The sequence below is a fragment of the Ictidomys tridecemlineatus genome, chromosome 1 (genome assembly GCF_052094955.1).
Source record: "Ictidomys tridecemlineatus isolate mIctTri1 chromosome 1, mIctTri1.hap1, whole genome shotgun sequence".
Taxonomy (NCBI): domain Eukaryota; kingdom Metazoa; phylum Chordata; class Mammalia; order Rodentia; family Sciuridae; genus Ictidomys; species Ictidomys tridecemlineatus.
This window is the reverse complement of record NC_135477.1, coordinates 39,517,799-39,543,326: the sequence shown is the minus strand read 5'-3', so window position 1 is coordinate 39,543,326 and position 25,528 is coordinate 39,517,799. Positions and strand designations below refer to the sequence as shown.

The window sequence follows — 25,528 nt, the reverse complement described above, 5'->3', positions numbered from 1 at the left end:
AAAAACAGCAGCAATATGTCTAAAAAGAGACACAGAGAAACACCTATGAAGGTCTGCTGAGATGATTTATAGTCAAAAGTTCCAAAGAGGTTGCAGAAGGCTTAAAGCCCATGACAGTTCTTCTAGAAACAAGTCCACACACAACTGCTTGCTTTTACTAATTCACCATTTCTGGGAAATCAATTTTATCACCTCCAATAATATCTCAAATTCTGATCCCTCCATACCAATTAGTTACCTGTGTCTGATAGAAGAATGAATTGAAGGTTCTGCAGAGAAAGAACAGGAGATTTGGAAACATGTTGAAATAACTTATCCATATCCTGGATCTCCGTACCTTAGTGTTTGCCTCAAACTTAGCCCTGTTACAGAGAGTCAGTCCCCAGAGCAGAAAGTAAAACCTCATCTAGCAAACCCCAGAGCAAAGAGGTCGATTCACTGGCTAGCCTTTAACTATCCAGATGCTCTCTCATTAATTTTAAATTAGGTCCTGAGTATCTATAGGTAATCGATAGCAGGTACTTAGGGTAAAACGATGTGCAGACTCAGGCCTTAGGTGTCCTGATTGGGCATTGAGCAAGGGAAGTAAATAGTGGATGCTAGTCAAGGGTAGGATGATCCAGCGCTAGAGAAGCAGATGTAAGAATGACATGCCTCCCCGAGGACTTAAAAAAGTGGGCTTTCCATTCAGGCTGCTCTTCAGTTTTGCAATAACCCTGCCCTATTCACATGATCTGAATTGAGTGATGTTCATTCCTCTAGCCAAAAGGTCCTTGTCTCAATGATGTTAACATTATTAATGATAATTAACATTTAGCTCACTCTCTTTTTGGTGCTATACAAAAACTTTTACATTGGGGTATCATTAATCTTCACATTATTCCTGTGACAGCAGAACTATTGTTATCCCATTTTACATTTGAAGAAACTGAGACCTCTGAACTCCCAGTTGAGGCAGGAATTGTACATAAGTAGACCAACTCCATCCACCCTCTTTGCTGTCACATTCTATTGCTCCTTGGTCCCTGCACCAAGCAATCTTATCGATCTGGAAACTCTAAAAAGCAAGCCATCATGTTAAAAGTATACAGCTTGGTTCTCACTGAAACAAATTTGGGAAAATATGAGCTACAGTGTACATGGTGTTAGATCCAAACTCTTTTCTATGCAATTTCTACAAACTTCCCCCAATTCTCACCTTATTCATCTATAAAATTATCACACACACACACACACACACACACACACACACACATCCAATCTGCAAAAGATTGAATTACATGCCCAATGTGATAATGCCTAGCACAAAGCAGAGAACCTAGTAGTTCTGATCCATGCTTATCAGTTTCTTCCCATATTTATTCGCAGGGTGGTGTAGAAGATTAAGGAGTTCCATGTTCATGAGGCACAGTACATGTTGAATGTACATTACATCCCTTCCCAGCCTCCACCCTTTAACTTCTGAGAAGTCTTAAAGATCAGCTGGTAACACAGAAAGCTGGAATCACTTCTAGGCAGTTTTTAAACAAGGGGTACTATTCCCAAGATAAGGCAACAATTTTTTTTTTCTGCTACAATGTGTGATTCTTAGCTGAAATAATTGTCTGTGAAGAGTAGGAAAACTCAGTCTGCTTTTACTTAAGAGTTGTCACCATTGAGAAGTGTTGCAGCAGGTTAATGAATTTTTCCAAAGGAATGAACTTTCTTGAGGAGGGAAGGAGGGTGAGAAGAGGAAAGAAGGGGATCACCTCTGTGACTCCAGCACAGGTTTCATTAACTAACACTGCTCGCTGCAGACACTTTCAAGTAAATCTCAGCTGGACAAAGATGCATGTCCACTGGAGATGGATTCTAACTACACATCTAAAAAGTGCCAGTATTTTTCAGCTCAGCCATCCAATAAAAGTAAATAGACAGCTGCAGGGCTTCTGTGGGTGGTCTCTGAATTCTTTCTTCCCTAGAAGAAACAAGAACTTGGCATCCTCTTTAATCCTCCTCTGGCAGAAATGCTACCCAACCTTGTACAGGAAATGACCACAAGCTCTAGGAGGAGAAGGTGAGAGCCACACATCTTCCTCCACATACCCATGGAAAGTTTTCATTTCATCAGAGAGAAGCTGAGTTCATCTGAAATTGGTGTCCTTTGCCTTCTCCATACTCAGAATATAGTTCCTGGACCAGCAACATCTGCATCGATCGTCTGAGAGGTTGTTGGAAACAATGCAAAAATCCCCAGCCCCACCTCAACCCTCCAGATTCAAGAATCTTCACAGGGGATCTTAAATACTTACTTTGACTCTGGAGATCAGGGGTGGGTCCTAGGACTGTGCACGTCAAACAAGCAATGCTTTGAGTAATGCCAATGTGTTTGGGCCCCAGACCTCACTTTGAGTAGCCAGGCTGTACTTAATTGATTAGCAACCTGGACCCACCCTTCAGAGTAACAGCCTGGCTAGAATTAGTTCTGTTTTGAAACCTCTGCTCTAACCCAAGCTGTCACTCATCTGATACCACTGGGGCAAAGCCAGCTAACTGTCCACCAAAAATGTGTACACCTCCTTCAACCATATGCAGTTATTCCTGGGAGAAGCTTCCATTCACTCATTGCTAAAGCTTCCTACCTAGACACCCACCCCAGATATATTTCCTGGGGTAGCTATGGAGTCAGGCTTTATCTACAGGGAAGGAATGCCAGGGATCACATCCAGACCAGGACTTTTCTGGAAGTGGGGCATCTTCTCCACTGTTTTCCATCTGCTAGCTTTGGACTGTGAGATCCCAGTGGATAGTACAACAACAGATGGAAAGAACAGGGGTCTCTCAGTGAACATATGAGAGAAAACCCCACTCAACCTCCCTTTCTGCATTGGAATGTTGCATGTGCAAGAAACAGATTTCTCTTCATTTATGCAATTGCAACTATGGAATTTCTTCTAGCAATGAGTGTTGCTCTAGCTAATATTACTATCACCATTACAGTCTACTCCAAATTATAATAACTACCTTTTACTTAGTCATCTCAGGCCTCTTAGATCCTCACAGGCCTCTGTTTACCATGCCAACGCAATGGATGGAAAGAGAGTCTGGAAGCAGGCTCACTGACAAAGTGCTACAGACAGACCTGAGAGGAGCCCAGGCAATGCTCTACCTTGATAGCAGCACTGTGCATACATGTGGTAGCCATATTTTATTGAACCCTTGTGATAATTTTAGAGGGAAACTGGAGCACTGTGTAAAATGTTTTATATGCATGCATACTATCAAGACCTTAATTTTGCAGAGGTAGAAACCAAGGCCCCAGGAGAAATAAATACAGTCAGCTTCCCAGATCCATGATTTCCACATCCTTAGATTCAGCCAACCACAGATTCAACTGGCCATGGATTAAAAAGCTTTTAAAATTTGCATCTGTACTGAATATACACAGAGTTTTTCCTAACATTATTCCCTAAACATCCCAGTATAGCAACTGTTCACATAACCTTTAGATTATATTAGGGATTCTAAGTAATCTAGGATGATTTGAAGTGTATGGGAAGTTGTGCATAGGTTATATGCAAATAGTATGCCATTTGAGGGACTTGAGCATCTGGAAAATTTGAATATTCACGGGGGTGCTAGAACCATTTCCCCAGGATCCCACCTCTAGTACATGCAGACCTAAAATTCAAGTCAGGTGCATTCTAGTGCAGACAAGAGTGAAACTGGGACTGCAAGGAGTTCAGGTCCATGGAGATTTGTCTGCACAAGGAAATGAGATTTCATCCAGGGCTAGTTATTACCACATCATACCACTGCCTTCACGAACCCTCCCGAAGGGCCTTTTTCAGCTTGCCTCCATCCTTGGTATTCTCCTCACAAGATAATTACTAATAAATATCCTGATTGTACACAGGGATTCTCCACCCTTCTAGTGTCAGGCCTCTGCTGGAGCTGCCTTCTCTCCAGTGTCGCTGGGTTTTGCAGCACAAAACAGCTGCTGTCAAGATGGTTTAATGTACCTTATAGGTCAAGGCTATCGGTTGCTCCAGCAATGCCCTTATTGCTGAGCTGATCTCCTTTGCCAGCTATTTCTGGTTTTATGGGTTTCTTTCCTCCTTCTCCTTCTTGTACAGACACTTACGTGCAGAACTGTGAGAGCAGCCACACTCAAGCTTCTCCAGCCCGGGGAAGCTCTAGTATATAGGGAGGGTAGCAAAGTCAGCTGCTGTACTTCCCAGTCATGCAAACCCATGCAGAGGGTCTCGGCTCAGAGTTCCTATCCTTGCCCTGCTGACCAGCATGGATCATACATCTGCCTTCTCTTCTGTCTTTACCTTATGGCCTCAATTGCTTCCTGTGCACAAATTCAACCAGTAAGGTGGTCACCCTTGTCACAGGGCTCATTTGGCCATCCTCAGCCATGTTATAGAAGTCTCTCTGGGAGGAAAGGAAGAAATGCAGGGCAGTGGTGATCCAGTGCCAGGATTTGGGCTGGGTGCAGAAGCAGAATGGTTCCCTAAGACAGCCAGAGACCAAAAATGTTAAGAAAAAGAAGATTCAAAATCCTCAACTTTGAACATTCCCCATACTTGGTATCATAGCTTGCATATAGTAAGTGCTCTTAAGTACTAGTTGTATAAAATTTTAATTAATTAAATAGCAAATGAATAAATAGGCATTAGGTATATGTGTAACATACCCTAAAGTAGAACTAGAAACATAAGGCACCTACAGGATAACTTCATGGAGGAAGTGTCATCTGAACTGGGTCTCGGAAGGATGAATAGGAGCTTCCCATGCGAATAAGGGGCAGAAGCAATCACTTCTTGGACATTTTCACCTGTACTTTGTACCTACAGTGGAGAGCTGAGATTTGTGATAACTTACCTTGGGTACACTTGCCCATAATGGAGTATCATGCTCTTTTCCTGATGTGTTTGCCCATGTTCTAATTAGATCCTCACAGGCCTCTGTTTACCATGCCAAAGCAATGGATGAAAAGAGAGTCTGGAAACAGGCTCATTGACAAAGTGCTAGAGACAGACCTGAGAGGAGCCCAGGCAATGCTCTACCTCCATAGCAGCACAGGGCACTCATGTGGTGAGCCATATCTTATTGAACTCTCAGGATAATTTTAGAAGGAAACTAGAGAACAGAAGGTGGGTGGTGCTATTGTCTAGATGAGTGTCCCCAGAGGTCTATTGCTAAAGATCTGGTCCAGAGCTTTGTATTGTTGAGAGTTGCTGTGGACCTTTTGGAGGTGAGGCCTAGTGGGAGGTCCTTAGTCATTGAGAGCAGCCTCTGAGGGAGGCTGTAGGAATCTGGTCTCTTCTTCCACTTTGCAACGTGGCTCATGATAGAAGCCATTTGTTTGGCCACTCATTCCTGCCAGGGAGTGAAAACTCGGCACTTGCCAGAGATCCAAAGCAATGGAGCACCTGATCTTGGACTGGAACCTTTAGAACCATGAGTCAAAATGAGCCTTTTCTCTTTAGCAGTAAACTATTTCAGGTATTGTGTTACCGCAACAATAAGCTGACTAGTGTGGATGGCTTATTCCTGTTCACTGGGCTTTGAAGAAGAGCCAGGGTTCAAATCCAGAAAGTCTGATGACAGAGCACAAGGTTTTCACAGCAGTACTCACATGCTTATCACTTGTGAGTAAGGACAACTTCCCAGCTCTGATCACTGTAGGCTGAAGGTCCAAAGGAAACATATTTGTCTGCTACAAAAAGGCACATACTGAGTGGCCAGTGGGGCGGAAATCTAGCCTATTCTAGTCTACTCCTCAGTGACTCCCAGTTCCCTAAGCCTGGGGGAGGCCTGCCTTTGCCTTCCCATCAGACTTGGCACCCTGAACCACATGTCCTACGACTACTCCTGGAATTGGTGCCTTTTTAAATGTCTTGTGCAGAGGGAAAGCACTTTTTCCTAAATAGCTCAAAGGCATTGAATAGTTCAGCCTCAGGATTTTTCAGCTCTTCCATAATACATTAAAGCAGATAATTTGGGGGACTTTGAGGTCAACTAGCTGAGATTCAAATCACTGCTATGTAACTTATAGATTTAAGATTCTGTATTGAGCTTCTCAGCATCTCAAAAGTACTCGTTTATAAATTTAGGATAATACTACATGTCTCAGCAGGAAATTCTGAAATGTGAGTTAAAAATGAATTTGCCAATGAACCAATTTGCTTAGGTACTTAATAAATTGTTAATTCCTAGAAACAAATCTGGGAGAAAACTAATATATATCCCTGAGCAGAATGATTTGTTCTGTGGGGACGTTTTGCTACCCCATTTGGGAGTGTGTCCAGATTTTACATCTTTCACATGTAACAGTGCATACAAAGTCTCCTGTTCTAGGTCACCAACTTGCTCCCCAGCCCAATGGAAGCGACTCAGAATTCTCCTCCTACAATACACTGAAGGTCTTGCTCATGCTCAAAGACTAAGGAATACCAGAAAGGATTCTAAAATGGGCTTGGACACCTGACCTTAGACCAGTAGTAGACAGATAATTACATTAAAGACTTGTGTCTAGGGGCTGGGGATGTGGCTCAAGCGGCAGCGCGCTCGCCTCGCATGCATGCGGCCCGGGTTCAATCCTCAGCACCACATACAAAGATGTTGTGTCCTCTGAGAACTAAAATATAAATATTAAAAAAATTTTTAAAAAATACTTGAGTCTAAGTTCTTGTACCACTTCTGACATTGACCCCCTGTGTCACAGTGTCATTTATTTCATTTATGTGAGACTTAGTTAACTCCAGAACAAGCTGGGGAAAATACCACTTACAATGGGGTTACCATCCAATGATATAACATTTCATTATCACAAAGAATAGGGCCCAGCATATACAAAGGTAATAATAGTTTTTGAAAACACCATTAGGCACAATCCATTATTGACCTTCCAGTCTTGATAAAAGAATCAAATGCAACCCCTTACATGTAAATTGCAGAGCACTTGGCAAATATAAAAGACACTTATCTCCTTCGTGACTCTTGAGCCCTCTGTGCCTCAGTTTCCCTCTTCGTCACAAGAGGGAGCATACTGCCAGTCTGTGCTCCCTATCTCACAGGGTAAAGAACCAGATTAAGTGAGGGATAGGAACTGATTCACTTTACAATAGGTATTATCTTTGGTTCTGTTAACATGATACAAACCAGCAGGGAGCTGCTTTCAGGGGAAAAAAAATTACTCTTTCCAGAAGTAGCTGTTTCCCATGACTCTCCTTGGCTCCTTCCAAGGAATCTTAGGACTATTTTTACCAGGCTGTGGAGACTGAAACCCTTATCAGAAAAATATACCAACATTTCCCAGGTCTCTAAAAATCAGAACCCTCTCAGCTTTCTCTCAGAGCCCTGGAACTCCTGACAGAGATAAGAAATCAGGAAGCCCCTGCTGGGGACCCCATCATACTCCATTCCTATGTCACCAGAATCATCCCTGAGCCACAAAGGGAAAATTCCAACACCTGGTGGGGAAGAAGGAACTGGAGGGAGGGGCTCAGGAAACTAGGGCCTGGTTTGTTTCCTTCTTTCTCTCTCTCTTTTTTTTTTTTCTTTTTCCTTTTGGTGCTGGGCATTGAACCCAAGGCCTTGCACATGGGGCCTGGCTTAATTAACTCTTATCTTGGCATAGCAAAGAAAGCTGAGAAAAAAGGAATGGGCAGCAAGCAGACAGGAAGAGGCCAGTGAGGTCAAGCTCAGCAGAGATGTCTGCTACTTTCTAGCTAGAGGCCCCCAGCTGGGAATCAGGATCAGTTCATCTCCCTCTGATTGATCACCAGGCCTCTGAATAGGTCAAGCCCCCTTGGACATGTGTCTCTGTGTGGTTCCGTCGAAGTGGCATTTCAAGGGAGAAATGTCAGAGAGAAAGGTCTTAAAATAAAGATGCTGACTTCTTCTGCAGCTATTTAAGCACCTGAGCCCTGCGGCTCCAAAGGCCACCCTAGAGGCTCTTCCTGCTGAGCTGTGGTGGTCACGATTACACGACTTGACAGCTGTGAAAACTCTGGACCTCCCACACCCCAGAGAGCTCTCCACCCGACCCCACCCTGCTCCCTGGCCCACCTCCACACTCCCAGCTCTTAGGGCCCCAGGTCATGACACCTTGTTCTCAGATGTTGTACTAAAGCCATGTGGAACACAGAAGAGTAACTTGACCCAAACTGGGAAGCAGAAAAGACTTTCTCCCAAAGCAGGGTCCCAAGCTGGGTGGGAAAGGAGGGGTAGGAGTGAACCACGTGGAGGTCAGGCAGGGCCTTCCCAGCAAAGAAGGTATTCTGAGCAAAGTCATGGAAGTCATTTGAAAGGAAAGCCAAGTCATTTGAAGCAGAAAAGTGAGCACATGGGGTCCAAGGCATTGAGGTTGCTGTAGATTAAGGAGAGGAGGACAACAGAGAGGGCAATAGCCTTGGCATCTCTAAAAGCCTGAGGGCAGGTAGAATCCTACAGATCATGGTGGCCATGAGCTTGGAGGTGCATTAAGAACACGCAGTCTGGCAGCCATCCAGAGACTATCAGAAAGGTCAAGGATGGCAGAAATGGAGAGCCCAGGAAGAGGCAAAGAGAGTCCAGGTGAAGAGTGACAGGGCCTGAATTAGACAAGTCATGAGGATTCAAGAGATTCTGTAGGTAGAAACGCTAGAACCTAGAACCTGCTTAAATAAGAACTTTGATGTCTGAAAAAGACATACATAGGGAGTCAGGTAGGCTAGTGACTCCAAAGAGAATAAATATGATTCATTAGAGAGAGTACTAGCACCTGAGGAGAGTCACAGCTGCAGAGGCATGATCAGTTTCAAGGGAGATTTGCATGTGAAGATGAAGAGTTAGTTGCTATCTTATAAATCCATAGCTTCTTCTTGCCCCCACATTTCAAGTCACAACTGACTTGTTCACATTGCACATAAGAGGTACCCAATAAATGAACGTTTTGGGGTGTGGGGCAAATCACTAAAAAGACACAGGATGGAAGGGAGGAAGTGTATTCATATTTATTGAGACATGATTATCAGAGAATATACAGATTTTATCTTATTTAACTCATACAACAACCCTGGAAATGGTATTCTTATTTCCATTTTGCAGCAGAAATTCATGATGCAAAGAAGCAAAATAACTTCTTTTTTTTCCCTTAGAGATGGAATCTTAGGTACTTCAAACTCCTTCTGACTTGAGAAGCAAGGGTTAGAAGCTTCAGCTGTAAAGTAAGATGAGCACAAGTCAAACCGTGGCCATTGCCCATCAGCTGTGTTGTTTTAGGAAACTCAACAACTCTGAGCAGTTTCCTTAACTATAAAATGCAAATGTGTATAGTACATACCTACTGAAATGGTTTCAGGATTGAATTAGATATTGTAAGCAAGCATACAACTCAAGCCCTGGCAAACAGTAGGTGCTCAGAAATAGTTGACTCGTCTTGCTGTAAAGCTCCTCTCCCTTCCTTTGCATAGGGCTGTCAAAGGCAGCAGAAGGCCAGCCTGTGGCTGCTATCTTGTTTTTCCTTTTAAGAAAAAGGTCATTTCATTCTCTGTCAGGTAACCAGCCCCAGAGTTAGAGGTTACCCAATGATATTTTGGTCTTTTTTTTTTTTTTTTTGAGAAATATATCTCATAAATTGCTAAGGAAAAAGAAGCTTCTCAACAGTGTTTCTCATACATGAATTCATTCTTCTCAGCCTTTGGTAATGCCATGGAATTCTGAAATAGAATTCAAGGGCCTGTTTTCAATCAGCTTGTCATCACACATGTATACACACACACACACACACACACACACACGCACGCACATCTCTTTTACCTTTAAAAACAGTCTCACATTGGCTTTGAAACTTTATGTCATGGTTCTGAAAGTTTGGTCACAAGACCAGCTGCATCAGGGTCCCCTAAGAGTTAGAAATGTCAATTGTCAAGCCCCACTCTAAACCTACTGAATCTGAAATTTCGATTCCAGACTGTGGTCAACAAGCCCTCCAACGTTATTTCAATGCTCACTCAAGTTTGAGACCAATTTAGACATAAAGGTGAAAGAGGGGCTGCATCTTGCTGCCCTCTGGAGTGAATACCAGGAGAGATCACTGGGGTCAATCCTCACTCCACCCTCAAGAGTGAGATCAGAGATCCTGCTTCCTTCGTCCATCCTCCTTGCACTTCCTATGCCCTGGCTATCTTGGAGAGCACTTAACCTTCAGGAACATCTGTAATCTTGAAGTTACAACAGCCTGCCTATTCCTACCATGAGCCATGAATTCTCCAGTCCCCAACCTAGAGGTGAAAAAACATCTTACAAAACCAGTCTCCCAGTGCATTTGTTTCTAAATCATCCCATCTTCAGAGGCAAAAATGGTCAACGCTTCCAATTGTACTTTGCTCCAATAAATGGAGAATAAAACTGCAAATGCCAACAGAAATTAGGCTGGAAACTTGAATGAGTGACCTGGTTTGGGAGTGGGGATGCCTATGGACAAAGAAGAGGGCATGACAATTTAGAAGAAGCAACGAAGAGTCATTCCAGCTGTGGCTTTGCAGGCATGAGTCTAAAATGGCCAGATGTTCTGTGAAGCCAAAAATCTAAATGTTCATGTGTAATCCCTTCCAAAGTAGATGTTAGCTCAGTTGTTTTCCAAACACCTGTGAGTCACATATCTGTGAGCCAAAGTTTTTGATCTCTGCTCTGTAGAAATACAGATCTCCTCTTTTTTTTTTTTTTTCTTTTCCTTTTGTTTTAATGGTGCTGGGGATTAAACCTAGGGCCTTGTGCATGCTAGGTGAGTGCTTTACTGCTGAGCTGTGCCCTAGATCAAAAATACTCTTTTAAAAAGGGCAATTTAGCTGCGCGTGGTGGCACATGCCTGTAATTCCAGCAGCTCAAAAGGCTGAGACAGCAAGATCATAAGTTCAAAGCCTCAGCAAGGGCAAGGCACTAAGCAACTCAGTGAGACCCTATCTCTAAATAAAATACAAAATAAGCTAGGGAGGTGGCTCAGTGACCAAGTGCCCCTGGGTTCAATCCCTGGTACCAAAAATTAATTAATTAATTAATTAATTAAAGGGTAATTTGGGGAAGAAGAGGTTGGACTGCAATTGACTTTGTTGTTGATAGCCTTATGATTTTGGTCAATGCCTTTTATTAAATAGGACCTCAAATCTCCAAGACTAGTGAACGCCCTGGACAGCATTGGAGAATAAGGACAGTGACTTCTTGTAGTTACCCTCCTAAAACTCTGTCTCTCCTCCAAATTAGTGAAACACTAATATTAAGGAAGAAAAGGCACTGATTGCTGTTTTTTGCATTTGTCCCCAGATTAGCTTGTCTCCTCCAAAGACCCTCCTGAGTAAACAGTGACATCCACTGGCTGAAAATCAGAGCCTGTTTCATTTTCACTAAAAAAGAGAAAATAAGTTATTAAGATAGCTTTGATCCAGGCTGGGAATTCTTGGTTACTAGCAAACAGCTAAAAGAAAGGAATCCAGAGCCAAGAGAAAGCAGATCTTGGGAGAACACAGATGTTAATCAGAAAGAGAAAGAATGCAAAATCCCAGTATACGTTGGCCTGCTTCAAATTTCAGAATTCTTCTCACGGTGCACAGAATCAGCTGTCAGACCCCAGAGCCAGAAGGAACCCATGTCTTTACCCTCTAGTACTGGGACCCAGCCACATATGGCTACTGGGCTCTTACTATATAACCATTCCAAATGCCATTGTGCTATAAGTATAAGCTACATGATGATTTTGGAGACTCATTCATTTTTAAAAAGGACATAAACTGTCTGTTTGATAATTTATATATATATATATATATATATATATATATATAGAGAGAGAGAGAGAGAGAGAGAGAGAGAGAGAGAGCATGGAAGTAGTATTTTAGATAACTTGGATTAAGTGAATGATAAAATTAATTTCACCTTTTTTTTTACTCTTTATTGCAAACATGAGAAATTTTTTAAATTACTTATGTGATCATTCTGTTTCAGAGGGCAACACAGTTACAGCACATCCGGCCCCATCATTCGCAGCCCTACAGAATATCAGACTTTCCTAAGCAGCTGGTAAAGTATGTGAGCACTCCACCCTCACAGGTTCTGATTCAACTGGCAGAGGAATGTAACTAACAGAAGCTCCATGAACTCTTCTCTCTTTCAGCTTCCTTTTGCTATCGTTTCTACATCTAAGCTGTCCTTGATCCCCCCTGAATTTTATTGATCTACAGTTCTCCTTAAGCACCACTCTCATCTTGCACTTCCCTGCTCCCAAATACATAATGCTTCTATTCACTTTACAGACATTAGGACACATCTGCCATGCGCTCCAGGCACTAGGATACAGGAGACAATTTTCTTCTCTCTCGGAGCTTATCTTTGGGGTGGAGTGGGAAAGATCAATCAAATCGGTCAATCAAGAAAAATGTCAGCAGAGAACTTGAATGGAGACATATGAGAAAAGAGAGATCGCTTGACCACTTTAGGTTAGGTGGCTTCTGAAGTCCTCTCTGAGACTGTTCACTTGAGGTCCGAGTGACACCAACAGTGAGATCACCAGAAAGACCAACCCGGGCAGGTGAAACTGCTAACACAGAGGTAGGTGAAGGACAGTAAAATGGCTGGAGCATTTGAAGAACCAAGAAAGGCCATGGTGGCTGAAGCAAGGCAAGTTTAATCATGATCGAGGGAGTGAGAGGAGAGTTGAGACTTCACTAGTGCTGCGGAGAGAGCTGTTTTTGTCTCCCCCAAATGTATATGTTGAAATTCTTACCCTCACGGTGATGGTATTCAAACGTGGGGCTTCTGGGAGGCAGTGAGGTCACAAAAGTGGAGAACTCATTAATGGGATGAGAGCCCTGGATAAAAGGGACCTCAGAGAGCTTCCTAGCTCTCTCTTTCTGCCACCAAATAGGACCTGAAGTCAATCAGTGTTAACCCTGGACAAGGGTCTTCACCAGCGCAGACCATTCTATATGCTGATCCCTGATCTCCAGCCTCAACACTGAGCAGTAAATCAGTGTTTAGAAGCCATCCAATCTGCAGTGCTTTTTTTATGGCAGCTTGAGAAGATTAAGACAGAAGGAACCAAGGAGTCTATGCTTAAACTAACGGGAGGCAAAAGTGGAATGGGAAAAGAAGTCTTCCGGAGAGAATAACATGTACAAAGTGTCTTCCTATGCCCTGGCTATGCCTGTTTTCAATCAACTTGTCATCACACATGTACACACACACACACACACACACACACACACACACATATCTCTTTTACCTTTAAAATAGCAGGTAGGGTGTCCAAAGGGCTGGAAGCAGGTTTAAATGCCTTGGACATGTAATGGGGTCTAAGGTCTAAACTAAAGACACCAGTCAAAGGCAGAGGGTGAAGGGCAGGAAGACAGACTTTGTCCTGTGTAAAGTATTTGGGGAAGGGTGTTTTAAAGTCCTTACAAGGGAGAACTCTTTTTCATATTTTTAAATAAGAGGTCACATATTTATGTAAGTGCTGAATTATATGTAGAATATTTTTGGAAAGATGTAAAACAAACTGGTAATAGTGATGAAGACATCAAAGTTTTCACTGTGCAACTTACGCATGTGCTTCTTTTTCAAAATAGGAGAATATTATTAAAGTACAAACTAAGTCAACAAAGCATTTTTAGGGCAGTAAAATACTCTATATACTATTATTATGGATACTTGTTGTTATATATTTATCCAAACCATTTAATATATTCCCCACAAGTGAACCCTAACATAAACCGGGGACTCTGGGTGATTAAGTGGTAGCAGAGGTACCACTTTGGTGGAAATGTTGATAATGGAGGAGGGTATACATGTGTGAGGGCAGGGCCCATGTAGGAAATCTCTTTACTCTCCTCTCAATTTTGCTGTGAACATAAGATGTTTCTTTAAAAATACAGTCTTTAAAAAAATTAATGAGGAATCACCCCCCCTCCCCACAAAAAAAGTTTAGATTTCTAGGTGAGATATACGGGGTCCCTGCACTTACTATTCTCTGTGGTTAGAATACTGTACCCCTAGACTCTATATGATTCATGTTTTCATATCCATCGGTTTACCTCATCCAAGAACATGGACTTTCTTAAATCACCCCAAATGAGACAGCATCATGTCACTGTTCAGCCCTTTATTTTCTTGATAGCACTGCAAATAATATTTTTGTCACCAATAATCTATATGCATATGCACATGTGTTTCATAAATAGAAAATTTGTATCCCATTCACCAATATGTCCAGTATCTTATTTATAATACCTGGGACACAATAAGAACTCAGTAGATATTTATTAAATGGACACAGAAAACAGTACTTACATGTAATGTAGAAGGGGAAATGGAGTAGGATCAAAGTGGAGGAAGGTAGATGTGGTTAGAAGACGAGTGCACTCATCCTGGTGAGAAACAATGATTCAAAGTATGGTTGTAGAGAGAGGGAGTTCAACATACATTTAGGCCAGGTACAGTGACACATGCCTGTAATCCCACAGCAAGGGAGGCTGAGGCAGGAAAATCACAAGTTCAAAACTAGACTCAGCAATTTATCAAGGCCCTAAGCAACATAGTAAAACCCTATCTCAAAATAAAATATAAAAAGGGCTGGGGGAAGTGATTCAGTGGTTAAGTACCTCTGAGTTCAATCCCCAGTGTCATAAAAAAAAAAACAAACTATATTTAGAAGTGAGATAAGGGAACTGGGTTATAATACACAAGGAGCCGGGGTGTAAGTCAGTGTATTGAGATTGACTCTTAGGATTGTGACATTCATCTAGGGGAATTATGGAGGAGGACAGATTTTAAAGAGAAAATTTTTGCATTTGATTTGAAGAGTTGGCCTTGAGATATTTTTGAGAAATATCTAGAAGGCTGTTGGATTTTAAAATATTTACAGATAAAATGAAATGATGTGCTGGGTTTGTTTCAAAATATTCCAGCCCGGGATTAGAGATGTAGCAAAGAGATAAATGAAACAAAAATGGCGCCAACTTGATGGTTATTGGAGCTAGAGAGTGATCTTTGGTCCTTCATTAAGTTATTCTACTTTGCCACATGTTTAAAACTATACAGAAAGAAAAAGGGTTTCTTCTATGAACACATATAAGTCTGGAGCTAAGAGGAAAGGCTCAACCTGGAGCTATAAATTTAGATGACACACATTTAAAGGTGTCATTAGCACCTTGGACATGGATAAAATCTCCCAGGCAGAAAGGATAAAGTAAATATCGAAGGAGGCATAAACCTCATCTTATAGAAATTCATCACTTAGTGGCTGAGTAGAGAGGCAAATGAGCCAAAAGAACAAACTAGATGGAGCAGAGAGGAGAGGGAGAACTGGGCAAGTGGGTTTGACTCTGTGGATAGTTTCAAATACCATAGGCGGAAGCTCTCTCCACTCCACTCGCTCACAGATAGCCAAACAGAATCCCTTTCTTCAAGTATTTGAAGGATGACAAATAGAAGCTCACTGATTCTTGTGATCACCACAGGAGTACAACAACATGGGTTAGGCAAGAAATCCTCTGCAGACAAGTTTCCCCTGGAGTAAAGGGTAGGGCGAATTTTCAGAAAAATAAAATGGTGGGCGGGGGGGGGGGGCACCCAGAGAAAAGAATTGTTAAGAAATGTGCCTGTATTGGACCCCGCATCAGACATCAGAAAGACACAGGAGAATTCTTCTGGAAGGACACGGAGTTATAAAGGGAGCATAGGAAAGAATTGGGATCAAGAAAAAAAATGGGTGAGAGTCAACCAAGAGGCAGAAGGGAGTGAGCACCGGGCTCCCTCCCTCAGGCTACTAATCAGATTACTCCTCGGTTATTGTTCTTGAAGGTCATTTCTTCTCTACTGGATTTTAACTTATTTTCCTTTGTTTTTGCCTTTCACAGTCCTTGCACAGGAGACTGGACAATGTTTAACAAGTGACAAACAAGGGCTGACAGCAGGAGTGAAGCTCCATGCTATCCCAGGCCAGCCTCCTACACAAATTGTGCGCTGCCCCACCCTGGACTTCCTTTCGCCCTCTGCACAGGCCTGGGGAGACTGAGAAGCCAGACCACCAGTGGGACATTGAATCTTGGCTCCCCCTTACTAGCAGAGTGACCTAAAATAGCAAGTCGCCTCATCTCTCTGTGAATTAGCTCAGTGGGGGACTCCCCATTGCCATGTGAAAAGCTTGTGAGGCTTCAAGGAATGACTCTGGGAAAAGCAGTTAGAGCGATACCTGGGAAATAAGAAGCACTGAGTAAATGTTGGCTCTAATTATTTCCTACCCATCCTGAATGTACTCTCAGGCATACAAGTCCACCTCCTGGCCTCGTGACTTTGCCAATGAGTTTTTGTCTAAAGACCTTAGTGCCTTTCCCATAGCCAACATGACCACCTTGCAAACATCCAGGCATCTTTCAAATCCCAGCTCCCCTAAGCCCAGACCCCACAGTGCAATGATGGCACAGTGTATTTCGGGTTGTTCTTCCCTAAACCAAAAACCTTGGAGGCCAGGGATGGGTCTCACCCTCTCTGTATAACTATACCTAATACAGAGTCTGGCAGATAGAGATGTAAACCTGGACTTGGAATTGAACAGACCACCTTGGAGTCAAGGCTCTGCAAAGAAATTTCCAAAGATAAGGTAATCTCTATTGGAGCTCAGATGTAATTTGGGAAACAGTGTTTGCAATGCCTGCCTTCTACTATTTTGCTGTGATGATTAAAATAGTCAAAGGAATGTAAGGAAGAGTCACTATTACTTCTGCCTCCCCTACAGAAGTCAGGTTCTCAGTAAAATCCTTCACACACTTGGCCCTCTTCTCACCAGATTGTGAGTCTTCCTCTGCTTGTTAGCCTGATTTCAGCTTCTTCTGCTGAGAGTCCAACCCCCACCATCTGGCTGGAATTTTCCTCCTATCTCTTTTAATAAATGTAGGTGCAGCTTCGTGTAATGGGCTGTCAGTGGGCAGTAAGAATCTGGACTGTACAATTAAACGAAACAAATGCTTGACCATCTCTGCTAACAGCTGTGAAGCCCAGAAAAGCCTGATGTCCTGAGAAACTGAAATTCCAGAATCTGTACATTAAGAGCACAGCCTACGCCTAAAAAAAAAAAAAAAAAAAAAAAAAAAGAAAAAAACAGCACTGTTTCTGTGCTCTTAGCATCATTTTTCTCTTAAACTTGAGTTTGCAGAGAAGAATGGAATGGCAAAGGTTGGGAGAGGATGACGGCTGCTCTTTAGGAAAATGGTTGACCTGCAGTCATTTGCTGCTACAAATGTAGAACTTTCCTACTTTGCTTCAGCATCCAGTCCCCAGCAATATCTGGGTTCTTTTCTTCTCTCTGCTTTCAAGAGGTCAGACCACATAGTGCTTGTGAAGCCAGATCCTATGGAGGCCAGGGTGGGTGTGAGTGAGGTCCTACACATGGCTCCAGCCATCTGGACATCCACAGGACCAAGGTGAAGTTGGTAAAAAATGTCAGAGTCCCAGCAAATTATCTGGGGCTCCCTGCACTGCATGTCAATACAAATGTACCCTGGCTCAGGGCATGATGTTTGTTTTAATCCAGATCAAAACTCATCATTGACTGTTCTGCTTATCCTATAAACAAAGACTAGCATCTGAATTCAAGTTTTAGGCTCCCTATAACAAGGCGTCTTTCAAATGTCCTATAGAAGCATGGTTGCTTTTTTTCACACCATTATGAGCTCAGGAATGATCAACGCTAGCTGTAGATTATGTTTCTATTTCTCAAACTAGATAAAGAACATTTACTATTAAAAATAATATGAAGAGCCAGGCGCGGTGGTGCACACCTATAATCCCAGTGGCTGAGGAGCCTGGGGCAGGAGGATCAGTAGTTCAAAGCCAGCCTCAGCAAAAGCAAGGCACTAAAGAACTCAGTGAGAACCTGTCTCTAAATAAAAATATATAATAGGGCTGGGACTCAGGCTCAGTGGTCAAGCGCCCCTGAGTTCAAACCCTAGTATTCTTCCCCCCAAAAAAATGGTGGCTGAAGAAATGGTGGGCATTGGAATCAGACTGAACTAGAATGGAGTTCCAGTTCTATAGCTTTTCTCTGTGAGAAATCAGAAAAGTCATTTACCATCTCTGAGCCTCAGTCTTTTATCTGTGAAATAGAGATGATAATGTCTGCCTCCTGAAATGGTGACCCACAATGAGTGATGCATGTGAACTCCTCACAAGTCCTGGGGAGTTACTCAGTTAAAGCCCTTTGGGATGAGTTTTCCCACAACCCTGAAAATGCAGGGACCCTGTTTGCATCTGCTTACTGGCTGGTAAACTCCGATGCTTGTCCCAAAACACCCAATATACAGACAGCAATGAAAAGGTTTTGTGGGATTTTTAAAAAATATTTTTTGAGTTGTAGATGGACACAATACCTTTATTTATTTATTTATTTATTTAATGGGGTGCTAAGGATTGAACCCAGTGCTTCACATACGTTAAGCAAACACTCTACCACTGAGCACAATCCCAGCCCTGGAAAGGTTTTTGTTGAAAGAATGAAACTCCAAGCTTGTCCTCCATTTCAACATCACTTCTAGAATCCTTGAAATTGTGAATGATCAATAATCCCATGATTATTGGAGACAGTAATTATATAAAATAATTACCAAGAAAGAATGCTCCTAATTTTTCAATGGAGAAACAAAGGCCTAAGATAACAAATAATTTACCCTTCCGAGGGTAATTTTGTTCTAAGTAAAAAAGTGATATGAGGATCTTTTCAGTGCCCCCTTACAGTGCCTGTGTGGGAAAGGGAAACAGGAAGGGGCAGAGTGAACCCCCAGAGACCCCAGAACAGAGGTGTAAATGTCCCATCTACATGAGGCCTGGATTAGAAAATTTGCCTAAGTCCCTCAGGACTGAGAAGAAACAACAAACTATTTTTACAGCTTAATCAGAGAAAAGGATGTAGGGGTTTGGCTAAATGGGGTGGAGGATGCTGTGATTCTTCAACTACTTTAAGCTCTACTGACAAGATCCAGGGAAACCTGCTAAAGTATAGCCCCTGAATTTTCACCTCCACAACATGTTCTGATAAATGCAAAGTGGGAGCAGATCTGAACTCGTTTAGAAGAGCTGAAAGAATGATGAGGCAGAACCTTGGGATATTATGGGCTTTCTGAGCTTTATTGCATGTGACACTATCTCATCTTCTACATGCTGGGAAAACTATGGAAATCATCCTTTTCATCACCACACTAGTGACAGTTACACTTAGGAGAAGCTGTCACATTTTGGGATAGAAAATCTATCTCCAGGCAGCAGTGGGGTGTGCAGAGATGCATGGAGACCCAGTCAGAACCACTTTGTAAAGCAGTCTCCCAGGCGTTGACTGTGGGTGGCCAGGGACCCATTAACCAATCTGCAGATTATTCAGGCCCTCGGTCTGCCAATTCCTCGTGATGCACAACTTTGTGGATTTGATTGGATGTAGATCCCAAATCCTCATACTAGGCATGTGATCTTGCATAAATTATATAATCCCTCTAGACCCTGTCTTCTCAGTTATAAAAGAGAAGCCAAACAAGGAGCCACACCATTAAGTGGCTGTGAGCGCCAAACTAATGCATGCAAAACATGCAGTAAAGCACTTAGTATGTATTAGGCTCTCAAGAAATTATTGCTGGTATTGCTATTGTTGCCATTTTAATATGCATTTTCTCATCTACTGGTAGTTCACACAGAGGAACTTAAATACAAATTAAGCAATATCTTCAAGTTTATTACTCTGAGCTTAGAAAAAAAAAGTTATGGTGAAAACACAGGAACTTGATTTGAGAAACTGGGTTGTGAACTACCTGCCAATTTGAATTGAGCCTTTGTGGCCTTCTGATTGATGGCCAAGCCCATGCCTATCATGTGTTTCTGGGTCTCTCTGTCATAAGGTTACAGAAATCTAGGTAGATGTACAGACAGTTTACACTTAAATCCCTTCTTTGTGAGCACCGGATGCACCTCCCGGCATGTCTCCAGTGGGCTCCGAGTCTTCAGGTAAGCTATCCATCTTTCCTTCCTCCAGGTTAGATTCAGCCGCTCACTTCAGCCTGCCCTGATTTTGTAGGTGTTTGATTCTTTCATCGCAAAGACATATTATTTCTCCTTCTACTAAATCTGCCTCCTTTATCTTTATCCAATCCACTGATAATGTTGGTAACCAGGAAAATAAAGGCATTTTTGCATAGAGCAGGGGAGGAGAAGAGAAGCACTTGTAAGATACTATAACTATCTGCAGCATTCTAAGTTTGTTAGCAAGCAGTGGAATTGAAGTTCTTCGAATCACACATTCAAGAATTAGACTGCCTGGCAACACTACAACTTGTGTGTGCTCAGACAAATTATTCAGCCTCATTCCTCCAGCTACAAAATCAAAGGGATGATGATAAGGCCAATCTCATGGAATGTAGTGTGGCTATTAATTGAGCTAATGCATTTTCCTGACATATAATACTGCTTGGTCAACATTAGATTATTACAGTCTCATACAATCTTCATGAAAAGACTGAAGGTGTTTATTATTCTTTGTATTTACAAATAAAGAAATTGAGGCCTATGGTGTTCAAGTAACTTTAGTCAACTGGACAGCAAGGTAGACCTGGTAACCTATCCCAGACAACTTGTCCCCAAAGACCCATCAGCAGTGGCACACCAGGCTGCAGCCCTGGAGGATCTGTGTTCTGATGAGTGTGTATGCTCCTCTCCTCCATGGGGTTCCAGCCATTACAATTCAATCTCTTCTCTCCTATACTACCAAGGAAGAGAAAGCAAAATTTGGTGTCAGGCAACAGGTAGTGAGAATAATGGCCCTAACAGTTGATTCTTTCTCTGTTAATTCCCTAGAAGCAGAAACTCACCTGATAGGCATGAGTTCCTTAATTAGCCATTCCTATCCAAGTACCATGTGTGATGGGCCTGTTTTGTCTACATTTACAGTATGTCCCATCAGATAGCAAAAATACTTAGTTTTAGATAGGAATAATCTTAGCACAATGAGTTCTACAACACACACACACACACACACACACACACACACACACACATACACACTCACACACATTCACTCACTTCAGATAAATAGATGTTCTTTGCAAGGTCCCCTGGGAGAGCGCCTACCTGCAAACTCAGCAAAGATTCTCTATGTCCAACCACCCATTCAGTCCAAACTTGAGACAAGCATAGACTTTTCTCCTGACCTCTAAGTGTGAGGGGAATTAAAGAATGATTCTATCAAGGGTTTGGAGGAGGTAGGAAGGGATCTAAAAGTGCAGCAGCCTTTCCATGGGAGATTGGCATTTGCAGGTAAATGGATGGAGTTAGAGAATATCATGCTAAGCAAAGTAAGCCAATCCCAAAAAAACAAAGGCCGAATATTCTCTCTGATAAATGGATGCTGATCCATAATGTGTTGGGTGGGAGGGTGGCTAGGGGACATGGGAAAAATGGAGGAACTTTGATTGGGCAATGGAGAGGGAGGGCATAGTAGGGGGCATGGGGACAGGAAAGATGGTGAAATGAGATGGACATTATTACCCTAGGTACATGTATGACTGACTGCACATATGGTGTGATGCTACATCATATACAACCAGAAAAATGAAAAGTTTTGCTGCAATTGCATACAATGAATCAAAATGCATTCTGTTGTTGTATATATCTAATTAAAATTAATTAATTAATTAATTAATTAATTAATTAATTAATTAAAAATGGGATTCACAATGCTTCTCTATGCAAAGCAGACCAGATAGCATGATGGATGGGGGCTAAATATATTACAGCCCTGAGGGAATTATTTCTGCTTTTCCTTATTGGAGGATGTGAGCCAACTCAGAGCTGGCCTCTCTGTGTGATGGGTGAGACTAGAAGCCTCTCTTCCTTTCTCAGAACCAGGTGTCTGGTCAGCCACGGACAGCTCTGCATATTAGGCTTGGCAGCTTCCAGAAAGCCTAAGGATGGTGAGAAGCCAATTGGTCCAGACTTTGAGCTTAGACCAGAGGTTGCCAAATTGTCCACTAGCAGGATCACCTGGGGAAGCTCTGAAACATTCAAGCACTGGGTTCAGTAGAGGTCAAGCAAACCACAATAGGCCTGATGGGACACAGGCACCAGAGGTTGGAAAGTCTCCAGGTGATCTTGATGTGAGGACACGTTTCAGAACCATTGTTCTTAGCAGGGGTAGATTTGTCCATTCTATCCCACTCCGCTGGAACATTTGGCAGTCTTGTCAAAAAACATTTGACGTCTTTGGTAGTCACAAGAGGGATGGTGCTGCTGACATCTAGTGGGTAGAGATGACATCTAGTAGCCAGGGATTCTGCTAAACATCCACACGACAAAGAGCCCTCAGGCTCCAAAGGCTGACAGTGTACAGACTGAGAAGCCTCATTTAGATGCTTGCAATTCACAACATCAGCTTGTTAAAAATGCAGAGTCTCAGGCTTCCCCAGATCTACTGGATCCAAATCAGCATTTTTTAACAAGAACCCCTGGTGATTTGCATGCATGTTATTTTTTAGAAGCCCTAGTTTAGATTATTGTAGGACTATTTTATATAAGCGGAGATCCATCAGTCTCATCTGCTACACTGGATTCATCAAATACACAGCAACTATCCAAAATTGTCCCCACAATTCTTGAGCTTGTGGACAGGAACAGTCTCAGATTTTAGAATCAAAGAGACCATGTTTGGATCCCAGCTCCAGACATGATCATTTTAAATAACTGAGCCTTGCTGGAACTCAGTTGTCTAACCTGAAAATGGGGAAATCATATAGAGATGAGGTGAACTGCTAAATTAAAGATGATGTCTGAGTGGTACAAGTTGGCATCTCCGCTTCACTGATCAGTTATTGTCCTTGAGCGATTTATTTTCATTCTCGGAACCTCACTTTGCTCACCTGTTAAAAACAACACAGAATCATACCTGGTCATGGAAATGATGACCCACATGATGCATTTTAAAGAGCTAACATGAAGCAGGTGCTTATGGGAAGTCATTTATTTGCTTCCCAAAATACAGAAAAAGTTCCATTTAAGGGATAATTTTTAAATTGCACACAAAAGCACCATAAACCCCTTTCCTGTATCAGTCTGGCGGGGCATATGCTCACAGTCGTAGACTCTCCTTCATCCATTCCAGGGCCAACACATAAGGATGTTGTCATCTGCTGTTTTGTCTGATTGCTTCTGTTGAGACTGCAACTTGAGGGTGGGTGGCAAGATTCCTTCCCCCGGAAATCCCACTGCAATCTCGTTCACAGTTGTGGATGTTTTCTGCCAGTGATTCAGAATTCAAAGGTGCACAAATAGTACAAGGGGAAACTGGGACTCAAACCTGGTGCCTCCACTCGTAAAGCCAGGCTGGCTTCATATCACCACATCACCTCTCCCCCATGGAAGGCTCTCCTGTCCCCCACACAACACACATGCACACACACACACACACACACACACACACACACACACACACACAATACAGCAATAAGTTCATAACCACCTGAGAAGGAGTTTTCTATAGGGATGTAAGTATCCATCTTTTGTTCTCACTGGTTGATAAAATGCCTCCAAGCAGAGGCCATGCTTTTTTCTTGTTCCTTGGGGCCCTTAATACATGACTGAGCACACAGTGGAAGCTCAATAAATCTCTGTTATCCAATTGAGTGATTGGTGAGTCAGTTGATTGATTAGGTCATGGTTGACTGGAATAAATGAAGCATAGGCATAAGAAACACACATTGCAATTACATAACCTCTCACTCTGTCTTCAGAAAATTTCTGTAATTTCCTAAAGACTTTACTACATGCAAGATAGATGCACTCATTAATTCTCCCCCCAAAATCCCAGAAAACAAATCAGAGACTTACAAAGTGAGAATGACCAGGAGGGGAAGGAGAGGCATCAAAGTCCTATGTCCAAAAGCCTTCGTGACTTCTGCTGGTATGCACAGGAAGCCCAGTAGAACACTTTGGAACAATAATCAGGCTGAGCCTGGAGAAGTGAGAGAAATAAGACGAGGAAGAGCCAGGAAGACTGGGAGCCAAAAGGCACAACTCTGTAGCAAAGAAGACAGTCCCTGAGGTGGATCAATGAAGTATCCTTGGGTGTGTTTGCAAAAGGAGGTCCTCCCACTCAGACAAATAGAACAGGCAAACATCTAGGTTCCAGAGCTGTAGAAAACAGAACCAACACTGATTGATAGGAGCATAAGGGTCACACCAGATGAGCCAGAACAAGTTTCAGCAAATTTAGTCAGCCAGCAATGCCAATGGGTCCAATTGCCTTGGCTTTAAGCCAGAACCGTGGAGCAGAAGTGTGAATAGGGTTTCAGTTCCAATGACAAAGCATAGACTAGAGGCATTGGAATTGAGCACAGGGAATTTTCCATTCTACTTTGTGCCACAAACATACTAAGCACCTGCTATATGCTCTGGAGGGCAAAGTAGCCAGAGAAAGAAATATAAGTGAGTGCTGACTTTGCCCAGTTTAAAGGAAAGCATGCAGGGCAGCCAATTTCAGATAAGATAAAGCAAGCCAGACCATCACTGGCTCTGCCACCTTCACCTCTTCCAGGCTGGGCCCGGGGCCAGAGGTGGAGAGGAGAAATCGATCACTGTGTGAAATAAAGGATTTCTGGGCAGTCCCAGGGCTGGAGCTGGGTATTGGAGGACAGTTGAGGTTTCACCAGAATAGAACTAAAAACTCCTATACCTCAGGCTGCAGAGAGAGGGCCAAGGAAGAGCCAAAGGAGACCAAGGAGAGAAGAGAGAGCCCAGGGAAACCAAGCCTGGACCACAGAGCAATGAGAGCCTCTGGGGCCTGGGAAGAAGGCGAAAGCCAAGGGTGGAAAATAAGAGAAGGGTCTTCTTGGGGACATTCTCCAAAGAGAGTTTGTGTGTTTGTTTTTGTTTTCTGACCTGGGGTTTATGTGTCCCCCATAGAGAAAGGATTTTGAGAGGCCCAAATTGGAAAAAAAAAAAAAAAAAAAAAAGCCCAGATCTGTTTCTTGGAAGCCTTGTGATAGCACATCTTTCATTCAGGCATGGGGGAAAATCTGAAAACCCTATTTCTCACCCTTCTGAGATTTGAACCAATTTGGATTATTCTTTCAAAATGCCTTTAAGGTAAAACAGGGAAGGAGAGACCCAGATCCAGGACTGTAGGGAAATGGCTTGATTCTCAGGAAGGAGATAAGACCATATTTAAAGAGAGAATAGTATGGTCGTGGCATTTTTGGTTAATAGTAATTAAAACCAGAAATTATAAGATTTTTTAACTTAAATACACACATGTATACACACACATACACACACACACACACACACACATACACACACATACACACACACACACACACACACACACACACACCTATTCCCCAAAATGAAGTTGGCTTGCATTGAAGGAAAATAGTATAGCAGCTTTTCTTTAATAATATAATTAAAGGATCCTCCTTTGTTGAAATTTTAAAAAGACAATTTTTATAAAGGTTCATAGGAACAAAGTATGATTCTTCAATTA

The 25,528-nt window shown here is 42.5% G+C and overlaps 1 long non-coding RNA gene across 1 annotated transcript; it reads right to left on the bottom strand.

The window, feature by feature from the left end:
* Nucleotides 1-20,500: 20,500 nt before the first annotated feature.
* On the bottom strand, nucleotides 20,501-24,222 carry LOC144366244 (uncharacterized). Its single transcript, XR_013425233.1, has 3 exons — nucleotides 23,875-24,222; nucleotides 23,507-23,708; nucleotides 20,501-20,757 (listed from the first exon to the last, which is right to left on the bottom strand). It is a non-coding gene; the product is annotated as an uncharacterized LOC144366244 (long non-coding RNA).
* Nucleotides 24,223-25,528: the final 1,306 nt, after the last annotated feature.